The sequence below is a fragment of the Petaurus breviceps genome, unplaced genomic scaffold (assembly GCF_028583685.1).
Source record: "Petaurus breviceps papuanus isolate PSGF00001 unplaced genomic scaffold, PetGlider_PUasm1.0 91133, whole genome shotgun sequence".
NCBI classification, from domain to species: Eukaryota; Metazoa; Chordata; class Mammalia; order Diprotodontia; family Petauridae; genus Petaurus; species Petaurus breviceps.
The window spans coordinates 68,325,511-68,346,220 of record NW_027187419.1 but is presented as its reverse complement, the minus strand read 5'-3'; the positions used below and the strand labels follow the sequence as shown (position 1 = coordinate 68,346,220).

Sequence of the window (20,710 nt, the reverse complement as noted above, 5' to 3'; positions counted from 1 at the left end):
CTTTTTTTCCTAAAATGATTTGACTCTGTGTAGCATGGTAAATTTCAATTAGGAATACTTCGGAGGTCCTATGGAAAAAGAGCTCAGGCTATGTATTCACTCTTCAGGGTAGATTGTATCTACCACTACTTTTTAAAAACCAAAAACAAAATCCAAAGATAACTTTAGAACTAGTAGAAAAGAAAAAAGCTATGAAATGCATCATATCTAAAATTTAGCTGTACAGAAGCTTAAGAAATACAGATCACCTTAGGGTAATAGTAAAACTTTTACCCATAGATATTTCCAGGAGATAATTTTTTTAACTTAAGATTGAAGACTTTATAATAATCAACCCTTATTATTAGAAATATCTATTTATGAAAGTTCCACCTGTGACTATCACGTTTTTGAAGTGCCAGTTATTGTTACTATGTATTTTAACTTTTTCATTTCATAATGAAAGGCTTTAGTAACCATTACCAACCATGTAATGTGGATTTTGTTTGAGTTGCCATGTAGAATTAGGAGATTTGCATTGGAAAATCTGTTTTTGACACTTAAGAGCAGTGTGACTCTATTTAACTGCTCTAAATTTTGGGTTATTTATCTATAAAATGAAAAAGATAATCCACAGTTTCACAAGCGTTGTTTTTTTTAAGTTCTTTGAAACCTGAGTTATATAAATATAGATTATCTTCCAGGACAAAACTCTTTTGAGAGAATACTAACCTATATTTTATATATGAAGATGTTCGTGGCTTGCCTTCCAAAAGGATCTATAAGTAAAGTTGTTTTTCCTTTAGTGAGAATGAATTTTCAATAATCCATTCAACCTCTCAATTATCCAAACTATTTCATCCAATCTGTAATAATAACAACTGACATTTATACAGTACTTTAGGGTTTGCAGGGTTCTTTATAAACATGATCTCATTTGATTTGCACAACAACCTTTCAAGTTCAGTGCTACAGGTATTATTATTTTGCAGATCAGAAAATATTCTCAGAAAGATTAAATGATTTACTCACACAGCTAATAATTTCAACCCAGATCTTCTGGATACCAGATGCAGCACTCTATCCACTAAATCATGCCACCTCTCATTTACATTATTAACCCTGCTTCACTCTAGAGTAGACCAGGGGTTATTAAACTAGGGAAGGGGAGGTCCATGAACTTGGATGCGGTGGGGAGAATTACATTTTTATTTTCTCTAACTTTTTATTTTGCTTCTAATTCTATGTGTTTTATTTTATGCACTTAAAAACATTCTTCTGAGAAGGGGCACACAGGCTTCAGCAACTATCAAGGGAGTACATAACACATAAAAAAGTCAGGAACCCCTTTTTGTTATTCAGTCATGTTCAACCCTTTGTGACCTCATTTGGGGTTTTCTTAGTAGATACTAGAGTAGTTTGCAATTTTGTTCTACAGCTCATTTTACAGATGAGGAAACCGAGGCAAATAAGGTTAAGTGACTTGCCCACAGTCATGCAGCTAGTAAGTGTCTGAGGTCATATTTGAATTCAAGAAGATGAGTCTTCTTGACTCTAGGCTCAGCACACTACCCTCTGTGCCACAGCTGCCTCTCAATAACTCCTACTGTAGAACAACCATAAGGCTTTATGTAGTATTGTGATAGCTGAAGCTGAAGATTAAATAAAAAGCCAATAGATACAGTCAGTCAGTTTATTGATTAAAAAGCCATGTATCAGAGGAAAGCTTTTATGAAGTTAGATGACATCATAACTATGATGTCATTGTCACCATGCTCTATGTAACCAGTTCAACAATTTAAATATGTGCAGTTTCCTGAAGGACAATCCCAAGATAGGACACTAGACAAGTCAGAGGTATGACTCTTGATTGGCTGAGGCTGGGATACTGTGTATAGCAAACATGAGAGAGATGTGACTGCTGAATAGTGGAGGCTTTGGAGAGAGAAGACAAGAAGCATAGCTTGAAAGAGGTTATGAACTTTTGAACAGTACAAGCTTTTAAACAGGAGTCACTATTGCCATAGACATACCCTTTCTCCCCCTTCCTCCCTACATGTCTCTATTCCTAGTGCTCGAACCTCCAGAGATATTTCCAACTTTCCAGATGAGGGAAATTACCTGGAGATAGTGTCACTTGAGCTGTCTTTGAGCAATATTGAGCAACAAATATTAAAAGTTTCCTGGTTTAAAGTCATGATGCTAGGCTCCTAGATGATAAAAGAATGAATTAGACACAATCTTTACCCTCAAGGAGTTGTAATCTAGTTGGGGACATAAGACAGGTACACAAAATAACTATGATACAAATGAGAATGTAAGTGCATCTAGCCTCTAACACATACTAGCTGTTGATCCATGGACAGATCATTTAACCTCTCAGTGCCCCAGGCAACTCTAAGATCCATAATATTCTGTCTTGATATGCCAGAAAAATTATAAGTGAAATAACTCTGGATGAAAAAAAAATGAAAAGAGAATAAGTAGTTTAGAACAAAAGATGGAAACCATACCGAAGTAGCACACTCCCTGAAAATTAAAATGGACCAAACTGAGTTCAATGATTCAAAAATTTAAAAAACCAACCCCAAAAAGAAATATTAGAATAAAATTTTTAAAATTTGGGGGAAAAGTGTTGACCATCAAAAACAATTCAAGGTTATATGGAGATGGCGTTACTTGAGCTGCGTCTTCAACAATCCATTTTAATCAATTCTGCTACCATCTTCCATTTTATGAGTGAGCTCACTCCATTCCCTTTCATAGTTATAATTGTTAATTGTATATATGCCTCCATCATATCCTCTTGCACATTTTCTTCTCTTTACCCCCATACCTCTCTTTATGAAGAAGGTGGTAATAGAAGGAATCTGTTCAACACAATGAACTATAATTGCAGCTATCCACTTCTGCTTTACTGTTCCTCCTTTTTTTCATTTCACCCAAATCCACATCACCAGTTCTTACTTTCTTTCCTTTTGATTTCCCCTTTATAATTTGCTCTCTGAATTTGGTTTGTTTTGCAACAGGGAGTGTGATCAATGCAAATCTATATGTCACTATTATTAAGGATCAGTGTACCTTCTTAAACTCATGCCTTTTTTTTGTCTTTTTGGAGGGGGGCAAGCAGGGCAGTTGGGGTTAAGTGACTTGCCCAAGGTCACACAACTAGTAAGTGTTAAATGCCTGAGGCTGGATTTGAATTCAGGTCCTCCAGACTCCAGGGTGGGTACTCTAGTCACTGTGCCACCTAGCTGCCCCAACTCATGCCTTTCAAATCTCTTGGCTTTCTGCAGATATGGAATAATAGAAGCATAGGATATGAGAGCTGGAAGGAACTTTAGAGGTCATCTAGTTCAGGGCTTCTTATGCTTTTTTCACTGGTGACCCCTTTTCACATTTTGGCAGCATTTGTTGGTGTTGCATGGCTTGAGGGCATGCTCAGTGCAAAGTGCACATGCTTTGTGTTCAGAGAAGTTGGCACAATGCACCACAAGCAAGCTGCCAGAAACACCTCAGATTCTTTATGTATTTGATTTTTAATTAATTTTAATTAATTTTTTGTCATTGAGCATTCAGAAACCTTTTATTGTTGGGGCAACTAGGCAGCACAGTGAATATATCACCGGCCCTGGAGTCAGGAGGACCTGAGTTCAAATCCGGCCTCAGACACTTAACACAAAAACTAGCCATGTGACCTTGGGCAAGTCATTTAACCCTAATTGCCCTCCAAAAAGAAAAAAAAAGAAACCTTTTATTGTTGTCAAATTTTTCTCAACCTCATGTGGGGTTGCAACCCACAGTTCAAGAAGCACTGATCTAGTTCAATCTCTCACCCAATGTGAGAATCCCTTTATAGCACTCCTGAAATAGTTCTCCAGCTGCTGAACTCTTCTGCTGATGAAGAACCCATTCCTTTACAATGCAATCCATTTAATTTAAGGACAGCTCTTTTATAATTTCTATTCATGACATGAAACTGAAATCCTCCTATAATTCCTACCTATTTAGTCCTACTTCTCCCCTCCATAACTATACAGAATGTCATTACCTCCTTCAATGTCATAGCCATTAAATTATTTGTAGGTACTATTCTGTTCCCCTAAGTCTTCTCCTTCCCCAGAGTACCCTTAGGTCCTTCAGTTGGTTTTAATGTGATCTGGTTTCCATATCTTAATCATACTAATCTGGACACACTCCAGTGATTTCACCAAAGTAGTGAGACTCTTAACCTCCTTTGATCTGGTTCTTATATTCATTAATACAGTCTCAGATAAGATTAGTCTTTTTTCCAAGCAGTTGTTCCATGCTATTGGCTCATATTGAATCAGTGGTCAATTAAAACCACCAGGTCTCTTTCATATGAGCTGCTGTTAAGCCAGATCTCTTCTATCCTGTTCCTGGGAAGTTGCTTTTTTTTAACCCAAGTGTCAGACTTGGCATTGATCCTTGCTGAATTTTATCTTGTTAGCTTTAACACACTGTTTCAGCCTGTTGGGATTTTTTCAAATCATGATTCTGTCACTCAATAGATTAGCTAATCCTTGCTGGTCTTTTATTATCCTCAATTTTGATAAACATTCCTTCTTGCTAAGCCTTTGATAAACACACACACTCACACACACACATATTGAAATATGCTGGTGACAAGGACAGAGGCTTGCATCCTACTACTGAGAGGTTGACATCAATCCATTAATCAGTGTTCTTTGGATAAAGTAGTTCAAGAACTATGACTTCAACTAATTTTATTACCATTCACCCCATATTTCCATCTTGCCAGAAAAAATATGACAGATTTTGCTAAGTGTCTAGCTATATTATTAAGCCTTTTCTAGGGTGGGGTGCTAAATCACAAAACTTTCCACAAACTTTCTCTAACATGAGATAGAAACCTTTTCTCTCTGGAAACTCACTCTACCCTAGGCTACTTCTTGTATTGGAAGTATCTTCCCACCCCTGGAGGCTTCTCCCTCTGATTATTTAGTTTCTTCCAAAAATATTTTTTTGCCGCCATTTTAAGGAGGAAGCCCTAGTTATGTTCATCCTCCCCACCCCCCAGGCTGTGCTGCTATTCAACTTTCTCTGCTATACCCCATCTCAATGCACTTTCCCTTTCTATTTCGCTCCCTTGTATGTGTTGTCTTCCCCAGTCCCTCACCATGAGGATGTAAGTTTTTTTGAAGGCAGAAACTCTCTTTCTGCTAATATGTATCAATCAATAAACATTTATTAAGCACCTACTATGTGCCAGATACTGTGGTGTTGTAGATACAAGAAGATGAAAAGACAGTCTCTGCTCTCAAAGAATGTTCAGTCTAATGGAAGAAACCAACTGGAAACAAGTATATACAAAACACGTCATATACAAGATAAATAGGAAATAATTAACAGAGGGAAGGACTAGGATTAAGAGGGATTAGGGAAGGCTTCTTGTGGAAGGTAAAATTTTGGATGGAATTTAAAAGGGAAGCTAAGGAGTTCAGTAGTCAAAGTAGAGAAGGAAGAGCATTCCAGGCATGGGAGTCAGTGGCCAGAGAGAACACCCAGAGCTTAGTGCTGGAGTGTCTTGTTTGTGAAATAGGCAGGAGGCCAGTGTTACTAGACCCAAAGTACATGTTGGGCAGTAAGGTGTAAGAAGACTGGAAAGGTAGGCAAAGGCTAGGTTATGAAGGGTATTGAATGCCAAAGAAAGCATTTTATATTTTATCCTAGAGGCAATAGGAAGCTATGGAATTTATTGAATCCAGGGAGTGTGACATAATCTGACCTATCTTTTAGGAAAATCACTTTAATGACTGGAGGATAGGCTGGAATGGGGAGAGATCTGAGGCAGGCAGACTCACCAGCAACGTATTGCAATAATCCTGGCATGAGATTATGAGGACCTGCACTGGAGTGGTAGCAGGGTCAGAGGAGAGAAGGGGACATATTTGAGAGATGTTGCAAAGATGAAATCAACAGGCTTTGGCATATGATAGATGAGAAATAGTGAGGAATCCAGGATGATTCCTAGGTTGTGAATCTGAGGGACCGAGAGGATGGTGTTGACCTCTCCAATCATATGGAAGATAAGAGGGGGAAGGGTCTTAGGGAGAAAGATAATGAATTCTGTTTTGGATATTTTGAGTTTGAGAGGGAGGACCTTTTTTTGGGGGGGAGAAAAACAACAATACGTTATTCAGTTGTAAATTTCCAACATTAAAACCAGAAATTTTATAATTTTGGTTGCTTCTGGGTACAAAAGAAAAAAGATATGACCAGGGGTGGGGGTGGACATGCAATTCAAGATGTCTTCAAGGAAGTTGGAGATACAAGATTTAAAGTCAACAGAGAGATTGGGGCAGGAAAGGTAGATTTGAGAATCATCAGCATAGAGTGGTAATTAAATCCATGGAAATTGATGAGATCACCAAGTGAAGTAGCATAGAGGGAAAAGAGAGCCCAGCTCAGAAGCTTGAGGTACACCTGTAGCTAGAGAGAATGTTCAGGGTTAGAGGAGGAGCCAGCAAAGGAGAGAGAGAAGGAGCAGTCAGACTGGTAAAAGGAAAACGAGGAGGGAGTGATGTCCCAAAAGTCTAGGCAGAAAAGAAGACTGAGGAGGAAAGAGTGATCAACAGCATCAAAGACAGCAACAACTGAGAAAAGGCCACTGGATTTAACAACTAAAAGATCATTAGTAACTGTGGAGAGAGCAATTTGGGTGATATGATAAAGTTGGAAGCCAGGGTTTGTTTGTTAATTTATTTATTTTATTTTCAATTTATGGAATAAAATAAACATTTCCATAACATAATCCAAAAAAAAAAAAAGGTTGACTGCACATTAAACTGCAAATCTATTATGCACAACTTACTATTCTTTTCAAATATACAATATTATCATATAAATTTCTTTTTTTTCTTCCTTCCCCCCACCCCACCCTAGTGATGGCTACCATTAGACACAAATAGATGTGTGTGTGTGTATATACATATATATATATATACATATACACACATATAAAATTATTCTATACATACTTCTATACATCAGTTCTTTCTCTGGATGAAGATAAGGTCTTTCTTCATATGGTCTTTATAGTTAATTTGCATATTTATAATAGACAAAATAACTTATTTACTCAAAGTCATTCTTAAAACAATATTGCTATTACTGTATACAATGTTCTCTTGGTTCTGCTCATTTCACTCTTCATTATTTCATTCACTTTCCATATTTTTCTAAAACCATTGAGCTCATCATTTCTTATAGTGCAGTAGTATTCCATCACAATCATATACCACAACTTGTTCATCCATTCTGAAATTGATGGGCATTCCTGCTATTTCCATTTCTTTGCTTTTTAGAACTTATAGGTACTTTTCCATTTTCCCTAATTATTTTTGGAAATAGACCAAGTAGTGGTATTGCTAGGTCAAAGGGTACAGGTAGTTTAATAGCTCTTTGGGCATAATTCCAGATTGCTCTCCAAAATGATTGGATCTGTTCACAATTCCACCAACAATGAATTAGGACCAATATCTCACATCATTTAGCAAGATAAGGTCAAAATAGATATGTGACCTAGATATAAAAAGAGATTTTACAAGAAAATTGGAAGCCCAGATTATAATGGAATAAGAAGAAAATAAGACAAGAGAAAATGGAAGGACCTATTTTAGAAGGCACTTAGCACAGTGTCTGGCACATGGTAGTATGGGCTTAATAAATGCTTATTGAATCCCAGAGCCTTCACAGGGTTCCCCTTATCCAGGAATAACTCAGTCAAGAAGAATCAGAAAGACAACTCTAAGTCAAATAAGTTGAATAAATAATCTTCCCCCAGATCCTCCCCTCCCCTCCCCCCCAGCTTTTTTGGTTGTATTTGGTGTGTTGGGTATAGAGTAGCATACATAGTCCTACATATAGATATCTAAGTAAATCACACATCAAATAAAGAACTTAAATTTGAAAGAGATCTCAGTAACCAATAAGTACAACCCATATCCAAAAGGAATACTCACTATAACCCACCCAATAAGATGTCTTCCAGCCTCTGCCTGAAGATCTGCAATGATGAGGAATCCACTATCTCTTGAGACAGCCTATTCAACTTACTGGGAACACTAATTATTAGGAAGCTTTCCCTGAAATCGAGGCTAAATTTGCCTTAATTTAACTTCTTCCATTGCTCCTACTCCTAAATATAGACAGACCATGCCATTCAAGGCCAACTTGCAAAAGATAATTTCGACAGGGTCTTTCCAGGGGCCACATTACACTTAGTTGGTAGGTACCTTGAAGTTATCTAGCCTAACATCTTCATCAAGGGATGAAAAAACTAAAGTCCACAGAAATTAAATTATTTATCCAAGGTTACCCAATTAGTAAATAGGTGGCAGAGATGGAATTTAAAGGAGTGCTATGCCTGACTGACAAAAGAGAATCTCAAGAACTTGAAGTCCAGAAATGAGGAAGACAATCACATTATGTTCAGGTGATCATGAGAACCAGGAATCAAGAAACCATTCTGAGAAGTCAAATCCATTTGGTATCTAGAGAGAAGAAAACTAGGAAACAGGATGGAATGTCAAACACAAAGGCACTGCTTTCTGTGGGATTCAAGCTCTGTTATTTCCAGAGATGGACAATACATGCCCAGCAGTTAGTGTGTGAGGGACTGTTATTCTTTTAAGCCACACCCTCATATATTCATCAACTTCTAGAATCTTAGAGCTAGAAAGGACTCCAGGCACCACCTGGCCCAACTCCTAATTTAATGAAGAAACAGGATCAGAAAGGGGAACTTATTTGTCCAAGGTCACTCAGCAAGCTACTTGCAGAACCTTGTGATTTTTAAAATTCTTTATGATACTCTTAAGTGATTGCAAGATTTGGAGAGAGGTAGAAGATGTGCATATGGCAAAAACAGTCCGTTAGTTCAGAAGCTAATGAATGGAAGGAAAGGGGCTGCTTCCTTTGATTCCATTTGTACCCATAGTGAGAATTATAACAATAATGGCACTTACATTAAAGTTTTTCATTTGATCCTCATACCAACACTGTGAAGCTGATGCTATTGTTATCCCCCTTTTTTAGATGAGGAAACTGAGTCTGAGAGGCTACATGATTATCCCAGAGTCACACAGCTAGTAAGTGTTTAAGGTAGGATTAAAACTCAGGTCTTCTAGACTCCAAGTTTTAACATTCTGTTCTATCTATGGCACCACCTAGCTGCCACATTCTACAGGTCCCATAGTTTTGCCTACTACCATGCATATACTATGTAGGAACTGCCCAACAGCATATACATAAGTCAAATAGTATTGGTAGACAAAAAAACAAGTGCAGGGTATTGTACCTCATTATTTCCTGGACAGGTTTCTTCCTCCAGGCTACTGGCAGAGCCTCTTTCAAGGTAGCCCACTACTTGAATTAGCTTTATTTAGTTACCATGTCATATTGCTGACTCACATTGAACCATGTAGTTCATTAAGCCATAGAACAAATGCCAAAGGTCATCGAGGACTTATGCACCAAGAAAGAAGTATAATAAATGGATGATGTTGTGAAGACCACATTGTTTTCTAGTTACAGCATAGTAACTGATATGTGTCAGCTAGGAGCAGTTAGGTGGCACAGTGGAAAGGAGTGCTGCGTCTGAAATCAGGAAGACTCATTTTCCTAAGTTCAAATCTGGCCTCAGACAGTTATCAGCTGTGTGACCCTGGGCAAGTCACTTAACCCTGTTTGCCTCAGTTCCTCATCTATAAAATAAGCTGGAGAAGAAAATGTACAATCCAGTATCTCTGCAAGAAAACAAACAAAAAAGGGTGATTCATGAAGAATCAGAGACGACTGAAATGCTTCCACAGCAACAACAAAACTGGTACATGATGACTCTCTTGCATCTTTAAGAAACAATTAAATTCTGTTTGTACAATCATACAATTTTAAAGTGGAAGGGATCTCAGAGGTCATCATAGGTCAACACACTTATTTTATATGTAAAGAAAATGAGAGGGGAGGCTAGGTGTCTCAGTGAATAGAGCACTGGCCCTGAAATCAAGAGGACCTGAGTTCAAAGCCGGCCTCAGACACTTGACACAAAAACTAGCTGTGTGACCTTCAGCAAGTCACTTAACCCCAATTGCCCTGCCTTCCCCATCCAAAAAGGAAAAAAAAAAAAATGAGACCCAGAGAGGTTGGAGATTTACCCAAGTTTATCTAGATAGTAATCCCTATTTTAGAAAACAGAAATGAATACAATATGATTTAGAAATATTTCCACTAAAAATAGCTAAAATAAAAATGTTTGATGCTTGAAGGGGTAGATCTTTAGAATGACTCATTCCCCTAAGGTTCTGGTTAGCCAAAGTTTTACTATACTAAGAAGATAATTATATAGACAGTATAAGAATTATTATCTAGGTCTTCAAATATTTGCCAAGCAATAGCAACTACACACCAAAAGATAAAAAGTAAATACAGAAAAATTATAAAGATCAAGCAGGAATCAAACTAAATAATGTGAGAGGACTCCTTCAACCCATACCTTCATGAAGGTAAGAGGTCCACAGGTGTCACACACTGAATATGTTTTTGGACTTTTTCAGTGTATCAGTTATGCTGATTTTTCCTCCCTTTCTAAAAATATTTTTTGATACATGGGATGCCTCACTGAGAGGGAGAAGAGAAGTGGGAGGGGAAATTCTGATGATGTAAGAAAACAGAAAATATAATGAAAGCTTAAAATAAATTAATATCTCCCTCCAATATAATAGTTGGAAATCTCAATGTGCCCTCTTTGGACCTAGACAAATCTAACAAAAAAAATAAAAAGAAAGAAAAAACAAATTAAGGAGCTGAATAGAATTTTAGAAAACTTAGATATGATAGATTTTTTGAAATTACTGAATAAGAATAAAAAGGAACATACGTTGTTCAGCTGTACGTAGCACTGTTACAAAAACTAACCATATGCTAGGGCATAAAAACTTCATACAAATGCAGAAAGGTGGAAATATTAAATACATATTTTACCAAGCAAAAAAATCCAATAGAATTAAAATCAATAAAAGGAATTTGAAAAAGGAATTCAAACTTAAATGCAGATTAAATAATTTAATCCCAAAAAAATTAGTGGGTCAAAGAAAAAATCATAGAAATAATATATAATTTTATTAAAGAAAACAAAAACAATTAAGACAACATGCCAGAACTTTTGGAATGCAGCCAAAACAGTCTTTAAGAGAACATTTAATTCTCTAAAAGCTTTAATCCACAAAAGAAAGAACTGATTAATTAGATATGCAACACCCCCCAAAAAAAAAACTTTAAAAAATTTCAATTCAATACAAAAATGGGAATTCTGAAAATCAAAGATTAATAAAATTAAAAACAAAAAGCCATCTAATATGGCTAGCAAGTCCTCAGTGCAACTTTCTCAGTCTCTAGAAACATTCCATGTTTTCCTCTTCATTGGAATTGTTTCTCTTTGAAAATTCAAATTACATTTTTCAGCATCTCCCATTTTTCCTGGCCTGACTATTGATCAGTTGATTCAGTTGTGTAGGTCTCTTCATGATCCTATTCACCATACTGCCCATGGGGTTTTCTTGCCAAAAATGCTGGAATGGGTTGTCATTTCCTTCTCTGAAGGATTAAGGCAAAAAGAGATTAAGTGGCTTGCCCAGAGTCACACAGCTATTAAGTGTTTGAGGCAGGATTTAAATTCAGGTCTTCCTGACTCTAGGTCCAGTACTCTATCCACAGAGCCACTTAGCTGCCCTATAATTTGGTATAATTTTGTCCATGGGATCACTCCCAATCTTTTCTTTGAACCCTCTGAAATCTTATTTCTCAAAACACTAAAAGGAAATGGCCACTTGCACCTTCCCAACCAAGGTTTTTATCATTTGTACCCCCGTGACCAGTTCCTCACTAGTAGTGAGAATCACTTCAAATCCATAGTAGAATATGATCTTGTTCATTTTCACCCCTGTAAAGGATGGATTTGCAGTCAAAAAATTATTAGCAGCTCTATATTTAGCAAAGAGAGAAAGAGCTCCAGTAAATATGTGGATAATAGAAATCTTCCATCACTACTATATCATGCCTCTGTTCCAGGTTTTCAATCCATGCCCCAAACTCCTTATTTATTTCCTCTTCTGAGCAGGTGGTCTACATTAAGCCCTAGAGACAAAAATCACTTCTACTCCCTCCCTTTTATCTCTCTTTTGTCTCCTTCACCTAAATGCTCTCCAATATGCTTTTCTCTCCCCACATTTCTTGGATTTACTCACATTAGTTTTCTTAATATACAATGCCACCTCACTCCAAGTTCCATTTTCCTAAGTTTCCATTTTCTTCCATATTCTTAAGGTCAACATAAAAATATACAACATATTTCCCAAAACTTACTCAAAACTGAGGAAAATTTATTGCTTTTTTAAGCTTTCTTTTAAATTAACAAATACTTATTTCTTCTTCCTACCTCTCCCAATGATTATAGAATCAAAGTCATTATAATAAATATACATAGTCAAGCAAAATAAATTCCCACATTGACCATACCCCAAAATGTGTTTCTCATCCTGTATCTTAATTCCATTATCTGTCTGTCAGAACTTAGGTAGTATGCTATCCACACCTCTTCTTCCTTGTGGGTATAATCTTCTACTTATACTCCCTGATTATATGAGATATATAGCTTATCCAATTTTCCTCAGACTTTCTTTATGTTCCTTTAAGATCATCAAAACATACTTCCAGGACCTCTATCTTATTTACCTTCCTCTGTGGTCTCTGATGACTTTAGAATTCTGAGTGAACACTTCTTTCATCAACTCAGTTAGACTAAACATTTCATCATCCTAGCATAGATTCTTCCATTTGCTTTCATATATTCACCTCTCTGTGTTGCTTTTATCTCCTGCATTTGCATCTCAAAGTTTCTATTCATCTCTGGTCCTTTTCATCAGGAATTCTTGGAAGTCCTGTTTCAATAAAGACACACTTTTTCCTCTTTAGATTATACTAAGTTTTTCTATGTAAGTTATTCTTAGTTCTATGCCTTTTTGAGTTTCATATTCGATGGTCTCTGCTCCTTTATAGGGGTAACTGTAAAACTTTTTATTGTTCTGACTGTGGCTACTCAGTACTTGACCTCTTTCTTTCAGGCTGCTTGAAGTATTTTATTTTTTTTAAATCTGGAAGCTCTGGATTTTAGCTATAGTTTTCCTGAGAGTTTTCATTTTGGGGTTTCTTTTAGAAGACAATCAGTGGATTCATTCTATTTTTACTTTGCCCCATGGTAGAAGATATCTAGGAAATTTTTAATAATGATTTATTGAAATATTATATTCAGAATCTTTCAGTCATGGCTTTTATATAGTCCAGTGATTTTTTCCAAAAAAAAATTTGTGTCCTTCACTTGTTTTCCAGATCAATTGTTTTTTTACTCTATTTTAATACTTCTTGTTAGCTCATCACAGACATGTCCCTTGTTGAAGTTCCATAGACTATTAATTACCCCAGCCCATATCAACTAGCTAGAAAGCTCTACCAGTTCAGAGCAACAGAACTTTCGGCTCACCCCTGACCCATGCATAGTCCCTGCCCTGATGACTTTAACCAAAGGTCCCAACCCAGGTTTGTGGACCAAATAAACACACACACACACATACTACATATATATATATAGTGTATATATCTGTAGGTCCCAGCCTAGTTTCCATGCTGAAAGTGTCTGACCTGGGCCAGAAAAAGTGACTCTATAGTTTTCCTTGGATTTTTCAGCCACTGCTTAGCCTTCATTTTTGTAGGAGTAGTGGTGGAGGCTAACTGAGCAGTACTACTTCCTACTCTGCTTTCTTTGCCAGTCTCCTTGGAAAATTCTGTTTCAAGTAATCCAGTAAACATTCTTTAAGTCCACTGACAAGATCTAATTAGATTACCTTTACTGTAGGTCATAAAGGATAAGACAGATCCCGGAGATTAAAATTGGAAGTGGATTTTATTACCTCGGGACTGCTGGGGTCACATACCCAAATCAGACAATGAATTGGCATGAACAGTATGCTGGTTTTTAAAGAGATTACAATAGTCAGGTTACGTAAAACTACAATCAGTGATTGGTCAGAGTATATTTGAATTTTTCCCAGCCATCAAAGTTTTTCCTAGGCTGAGGTACAGGAAACCCAGAATGGGTGAAGATGGGGAACACCCCATAGGGGTTGGAGGTTAGGGGATGAGGAAGAATGGAGCAGGGATTTTACCCTAGGCTGAAACCCCCACCCACAGATCAATTAGGAGAGGGAAGGGTGGAGTTATGCTGAAATGCCTGTTAACAGATCAGTTAAGGGAAGGGAAGGGAAGGTGGGGTTGTGCTAAAATGCTTGCTTATAGATATACCACTTCTGCCAGAGTTGTTGACTTACTACTGAATAGATTACCCATAAAGAGGGTTAGGGTTGCTCTGGAGACCCCAAAATACCAACATGCTGGGTCCTGCTGAATGAATTCGACTCAAGTCTTCTCAGCCAAAGAAAAGTAAAGTTTATTAAAAGTTTGCTTGTATTAGACACAGAGTAAGCCTGTACTAGGTCATTCTATGGCACTCTCACATACATGAAGACAAGATGGGGTCTTATATACAGAAGGTTGTGGGAGAAATCTAGGGGTGGTCTAGAGGAGGAGTTTGGGGAGGGTCTTCAGGAGGAATTAATGAAGTCAATGAGTGATTAAGGGTTGCTGGAGGCCCCCTGGAAACTATAGACAATGGTGGGCTAGGCCAGTTCAAGGGTGAATTGATATTTTGGTAGGCTCAAGGGTGGGAAGTAGATGCACAATGGAGGGCTAGGCTAGTAACTGAGGTCTGGGCCCAGCCACAAGGTAAGGCTTATTGCTTCAGGCAAATAAATGCCTCATATGATTTAATTAGAGTTCGAGGGGGATCCCCAGAGCCTGTACCTCAAAGATTCAAGGACAGCTCAAGGGCGATCCCAGAGCCCATACCTCATCACTACCACTGCTTATAACTACATTGTTATTATAGCCTTAGGACTAGGACACCTTCAATCCCAATTCTCAATGGGCAGCCTGAAGGAGATGTTATAGGGATCCTCTGAACCCCTTCTCTTGCCTTGCATTGTACTCTCTCTACTCACAGCAGATAGAATCAGGGTAAGGGTGGAGGAGAGAATAAACATTATATATAGTGCTTACTCTCTCTCTATATATATATATGGATATATGTATATATACTTATATATATAGTGCCTACTCTGTGCCAGGCTGAGCACTATAGAAAATCATCTCATTTCATCCTCACAATAAACCTCTGTAAGTATTGCTATTATTATGATTTTTTACAGTTGAGGAAACTGAGGCAACAGAAGCTAAATGATTTTCCCAGGGTCACATGGCTAGTGAATATCTGACTCCAAGCCCAGTACTGTATCCACTGTGCCACCTAGCTGCCTCAAGCAGGCCAGAGGCCAAAGACATTCATTCAACAATTATTTATTGATTAAATACCTTCTGAGCAGAATCACAGTGCTGTACTGGGTCCTGCAACATATACCACAAGACTTAGAAAAAAAAAATAGCTCAAGGAGCTTGTATCTAATTTAAAAGTTAATGTGTGGTCCACTAGATTGAACATTGGCCCTGGAGTCTGGAGGATCTGAGTTCGGATCCACCCCCAGACACTTACTAGCTGTGTGATCCTGGGAAAGTCACTTAACCCCATTTGCCTCAAAAAAAAAAAAGTCAAGATGTGTTCAGAGAATACCTAGAATAGAACAAGTATAATAATGTACACATACAAAATACTGAGTAGAATGGGGCATATTTAGTCAAAAAGAGCATTCTTGAAGTTAAGGAGCTAGGATTTTTTCACTGACTCCATTGTGGTCAAAATGTAGGACCAAAGTCACTGGGTTTTGTTGCTGATATCTGGGCTAAGTCAAGAATTTGGGCTAGGTAGGGGGAGAAAAATGTCCTTGATTCCCTCACTTACTTTTAGTTCAGGCTCAAATTTATTTGCATGGTAAGCAGAGAAGGTTGGGAAATATCTGACCCTGAAATAGATGATTATCTGGAACGAAAGGCTATGGTCTTCACCCAGATATAAAGGCAGGAAAGAAAGTTCTTAATCTTTAGACTAGAAGGTACTCAGCCTAGATTTTATTAGCTAGGTGTGGTGGGAATGATTAAATATCTACCTGCCTACTGTTATCAGGGAAACATTCTAATGAGGTAACTGACCAGTGGCTCTGAGAAAAAATCCAGATTAGAAGCTAGTATCAGGGGAAAATACCCAGAAGGAGTTTTATGTACAGTAGTCACCAGGAGAACATTTGAAGCCAACCAAGAAATTCTCAGATAAAATTCCATGCTTAGCAATTACTAGTAATTTCCATGAGATGTGTAGACATCAACAATGTACCCAGAAGGACGGCACACCCATAAGGGAGTTGGCCCACTGAAGGCAGAGTAATTGATGAAGTACAGGCTCTGGGAACCCCCTTGAGCTCTCTAGAATCTTCCCACATGAGACATTTGCCTGAGGCCATAAGCCTTTCGTTGTGGCTGGGCCCAAATCTCTGTTACTAGCCTAGTCCTCTTTTGTCCAGCTAATTCCCACCCTTTATCCTCCCAAAATATCTGTACACCCTTAAACTAGCTTAGCCCTCTACTGTCTGTCATCCCCCACCCTTAATCTCTCATTACTGGAGTCTGACCTCATTTGCCTCCTCCTGAAGACTCTCCCCAGACTTCCCCTCCTCTAGACCACCCCTAAATCCTCCCACCACCTTTCCGTTTATCAGCTCCATCTTGCCTCCATGAAGAGGCCAAATAATGATCTAGCACAGACTCACTCTGTGTCAAATTATTCTGGCCTGTTTGTCCAGTCCAAGCGTCAAAGATACCAAGGCTCCTTAAGAGTCTATCCTTTACGGATATATCTATTTATTATCTCTAATAAACTTTGCTTTACTTTGGCTGAGAGAAGACTTGAGTCAAATCCATTTGGCAGGACCTGGCATGTTGGTATTTTGGGGTCTTGAGCACCCCTAACTCTATACCTCAACATTTACGGTTCCCTGACCTCAACATAATGACATCACCAGAAGACACTGGTGGTCTTATAACATCAGAAATATGAATTGTTTCTCTCTCTCTCTCTATATATATATATATATAGTAGATTGTACCTCAAAGATTCAAGGACAGCTCAAGGGCTATCCCAGAGCCCATACCTCATCACTACCACTGCTTATAACTACATTGTTATTATAGCCTTAGGACTAGGACACCTTCAATCCCAATTCTGGCTACATATGTTCTTTACAAGTGTGCCTCCTGGACAAGATCCATATGGATACCCAGTCTCCCCTAGTGGTGTATGTAAAGTTGGGGAGGAGGGGAATACCCTATTATGACTTTTCTTGTTATGCTCTGTCATTACTAATTGTATCCTTCAACTAATGAAAAAAACAAAAAAAATTCAAACACCATAAATACATTGGTCTGGAATCATAAGCTATGATTTTGAGTGAATAAAAAACCATAAAATACTATGAGTTTGGGTTAACTATTCTGCAGACACAAAGCACAAGAGGAAAGTTTCTTTAGGTGTTAACAAATAGATTGATGAAGAAAGAAGAGTGCTGTATTCCAGGTAGCAGAAATGACACAGGGTAGTTAGGTGCACAGTGGATAGAATGTTGGGCTTGGAGTCAGGAAGACTCAGAGTTCAAATCTGGCTTCAGAAACTTGCTAGCTTTGTGACCCTGGGCAAGTCACTCAACCTTGTTTCTCTCAGTTTTCTCATCTATAAAATGAGCTGGAAAAAGAAATGACAAACCATTCCATTGTGACCCAATGAGGTCACAAAGCATCGGAAGCAAAAATTTTGCAATTGGAAGGAATTATTTCTCTTCTGGCACACTCTGGTCCCTCTAACTTTACACAAGTTTCCTTGACTGGATAATTGGTGAGTTCTTACCCAGATCTGCCAAATCAGAAGACTCAGTCACATTGTTCACTTCCCTCCTGGCACACGTTGTTCTGCTCCAATTCTGGGCTACATACTCTGCCCACACATGGGTAAACCCCTACTTCCACTTATCCATCATAGGATGTCTTCTCCCTTTAGAATGCAAGCTTCTTTAGAGCAAGGGCTGCCTCTTTTGTTGTTATTGTATCTCCAGGGCTTAAGCAAAGTGCCTAGCACATAGGAAGTGTTTAATAAATTATTTTTTTAATCTAATACAAATAAACAAAAGATGATATGTTGGAGAGGGGAGTAGGAAGTTTTATGGGCCCTTAAAACAAATCCTGAATTACTTTCCTTAATTAGCTTCTTGTTGTAACTTAAATAAAGCAATGGTTACACTGGTTACAAATTCTAATCATTAACTCATCTAGCTGTGATGATAGAAATTCAAGGGGGAGAAAAATGGGGTCCATTGATTTGACAAATGCATGAATTCTACTCTAAACATGGAATCACTTATTTAAGGAAATTTTTGCAATTATTGAAGTGTCTTTTGGATTTGCTTATTAAGTGGTTCAATCAAATAGTGATTTTTACTCTTTTTAAAAATATCTTGAATTAGAATTGTCATCACTTTCTCAAAATTAGACTCCAGATGGTCCACAGAAACTTTTACTTTTATCCAACACATTGCCAAACAATGGCTATTTGGAAATGACTGAAGAGTGACTGAATTTTCATTTTTATCCACATTTAGCATCACATAGACATAATTCATGTATTAAGTGATTTCACTTTAAAATATTGCAATTGTGGAGGTGGAGCCAAGATTGCAGAGTAACAAAAAAAACTTTCCTCCATAAAAATTCCATAACAACCTTGAAAATGCACGGTAATAAATTCTGAGGAAGAAATCCAGAAAAAGTCACTATAAGTAATTTGCTGATTTCAGGTCTGCATAGGAAAAAAGACTGAGTGTCTGCAAACACTTGACCATCAGGCCAAGGACATGCCTCAGGCAGAGCACTCCAATGCCCAGAGAGAAGTTGTGCACTACATAAAAGGAAGGCCAAGACTCATTCCAGGATGCCCCCAGATCCATACCAGGGCACCACAATGGGGACAGGTGCCAAGTGGCAGCTTTGTTGCCCACTGTCCAGTGGGTGTGACCCAGGGCAGACTTAGAAAGGAACTTGTGCCTGGGATACTTTTCCTGGGAGGTCCTTCAGAAGCAGCTCAGACCACAGGGACAAATTAGGGTCTCATTTCTAACATCTAGCCCAGCCTGGAGAGGAATAACCAGCAGCATTCTACTCATTCTGCTCAGAACCAACTCCAAATCAGGAACTTAAAGAGTTCACAATAAGGAAACAGTCATCAGACTTTGCCCTGGATGAGATCACTTTGGAAATGTTGAAAGTTTACAGGTCTCCAGCCTGTCCCTGACATACTGGAATAATACAACCCTCAATACCCCAAGAAAGCAGCAACAGGACCAGCCCAGACCTTCCTTCCAGAAGTATGACAGAAACCACCCCTAACATCCAGTCCACAGTCAAGGAGTTGTCTGGAAGAATGGGCAAACAAGAATCCTACCCTAAAGAGCTATTATGATGTCAGGGAATGTCAAGACACAAACCCAAAAGAATGAAGAACTCACTACCAGCAAAGCCTCAAAGGAAAACACAGCTTGGTCACAAATTTAACTAAAATTCATGGAAGAGATGAAGCAAGGGTTTTTTGTTGCTTGGGATTTTGGGGGGTAAATTCTTAAATTTTGCATTAAATGAGAAATGCAGAATAAGAAATGAGAAAAGAAAAATAAACATTGCCATGGACACAGCAGACCATAAGAGAGGATTCAATATAAAGCAATAAATTTCCATTTCAAGAAAACCTATATAATAAATACCACACATTGTTTTTAAAGCTGCCCAACTTTTCTTTTCTTCCTTGTTGGTTTTCTTTTGTTCTCTGTTGTGCACTTTTTACTTTATTTTTTCCCTCCTCTTCCATCCTAAAGAAGTCTAAAATTAAGTGCATGTATATATATTATATATATACACATATACACTCATACATATATATGTATATGTGTGTGTGTATATGTAAGACCGTACTATGCTTATCTCCTCCTATTTCTCTGAAGGTGGACAGCATCTTCCTTCATAATTCCAAGTCTTTCTATGTTTTTCTAAATCAACCAACTCATAATTTCCTATACCATGGTAATATTCCTTTCTGGATTCAAACAGTATTTTCCTTCACAGGATCTTTGAGGTTAATTGAGGTATTTATAATAGTCAGAATGATTTGTTTGCTCAAAGTTGTTCTTAAAATAATACTGCTGTTACTGTATGCAATGTTCTCTTGGTTCTGCTTATTTAGCTCTTCATTATTTCATAGAAGTCTTTCTATGCTTTTCTAAAATCACTAAGTTCATCATTTCTTATAGTAGAATAATATTCCATCATGAATATATGCAATTATTTGTTTAGTCATTTCCCCAATTGACAGGCATCACCATAATTTCCAGTTTTTTGCCACTGCAAAGAGAACTGCTATATTTTAGAATGTGTAGTTTCTTTTCCATTCTCCCTAATCATCTGGGGAAACAGACCTAATAGTGGTCTTGCTGGGTGAAAGGGTATAAGCAATTTAATAACTCTTTAGGCATAATTCCAAATCTCTCTCCAAAATAGTTGGATCAGGTCAGAGATCAACTAACAATGGACTAAGGTT

General features: G+C 37.7%; 1 pseudogene; it reads right to left on the bottom strand.

Annotated features, from left to right (window-relative positions):
• The window catches only part of LOC138155417 (biogenesis of lysosome-related organelles complex 1 subunit 2 pseudogene), a 964,561-nt pseudogene that overhangs the window by 624,477 nt on the left and 319,374 nt on the right, over positions 1 to 20,710 (bottom strand).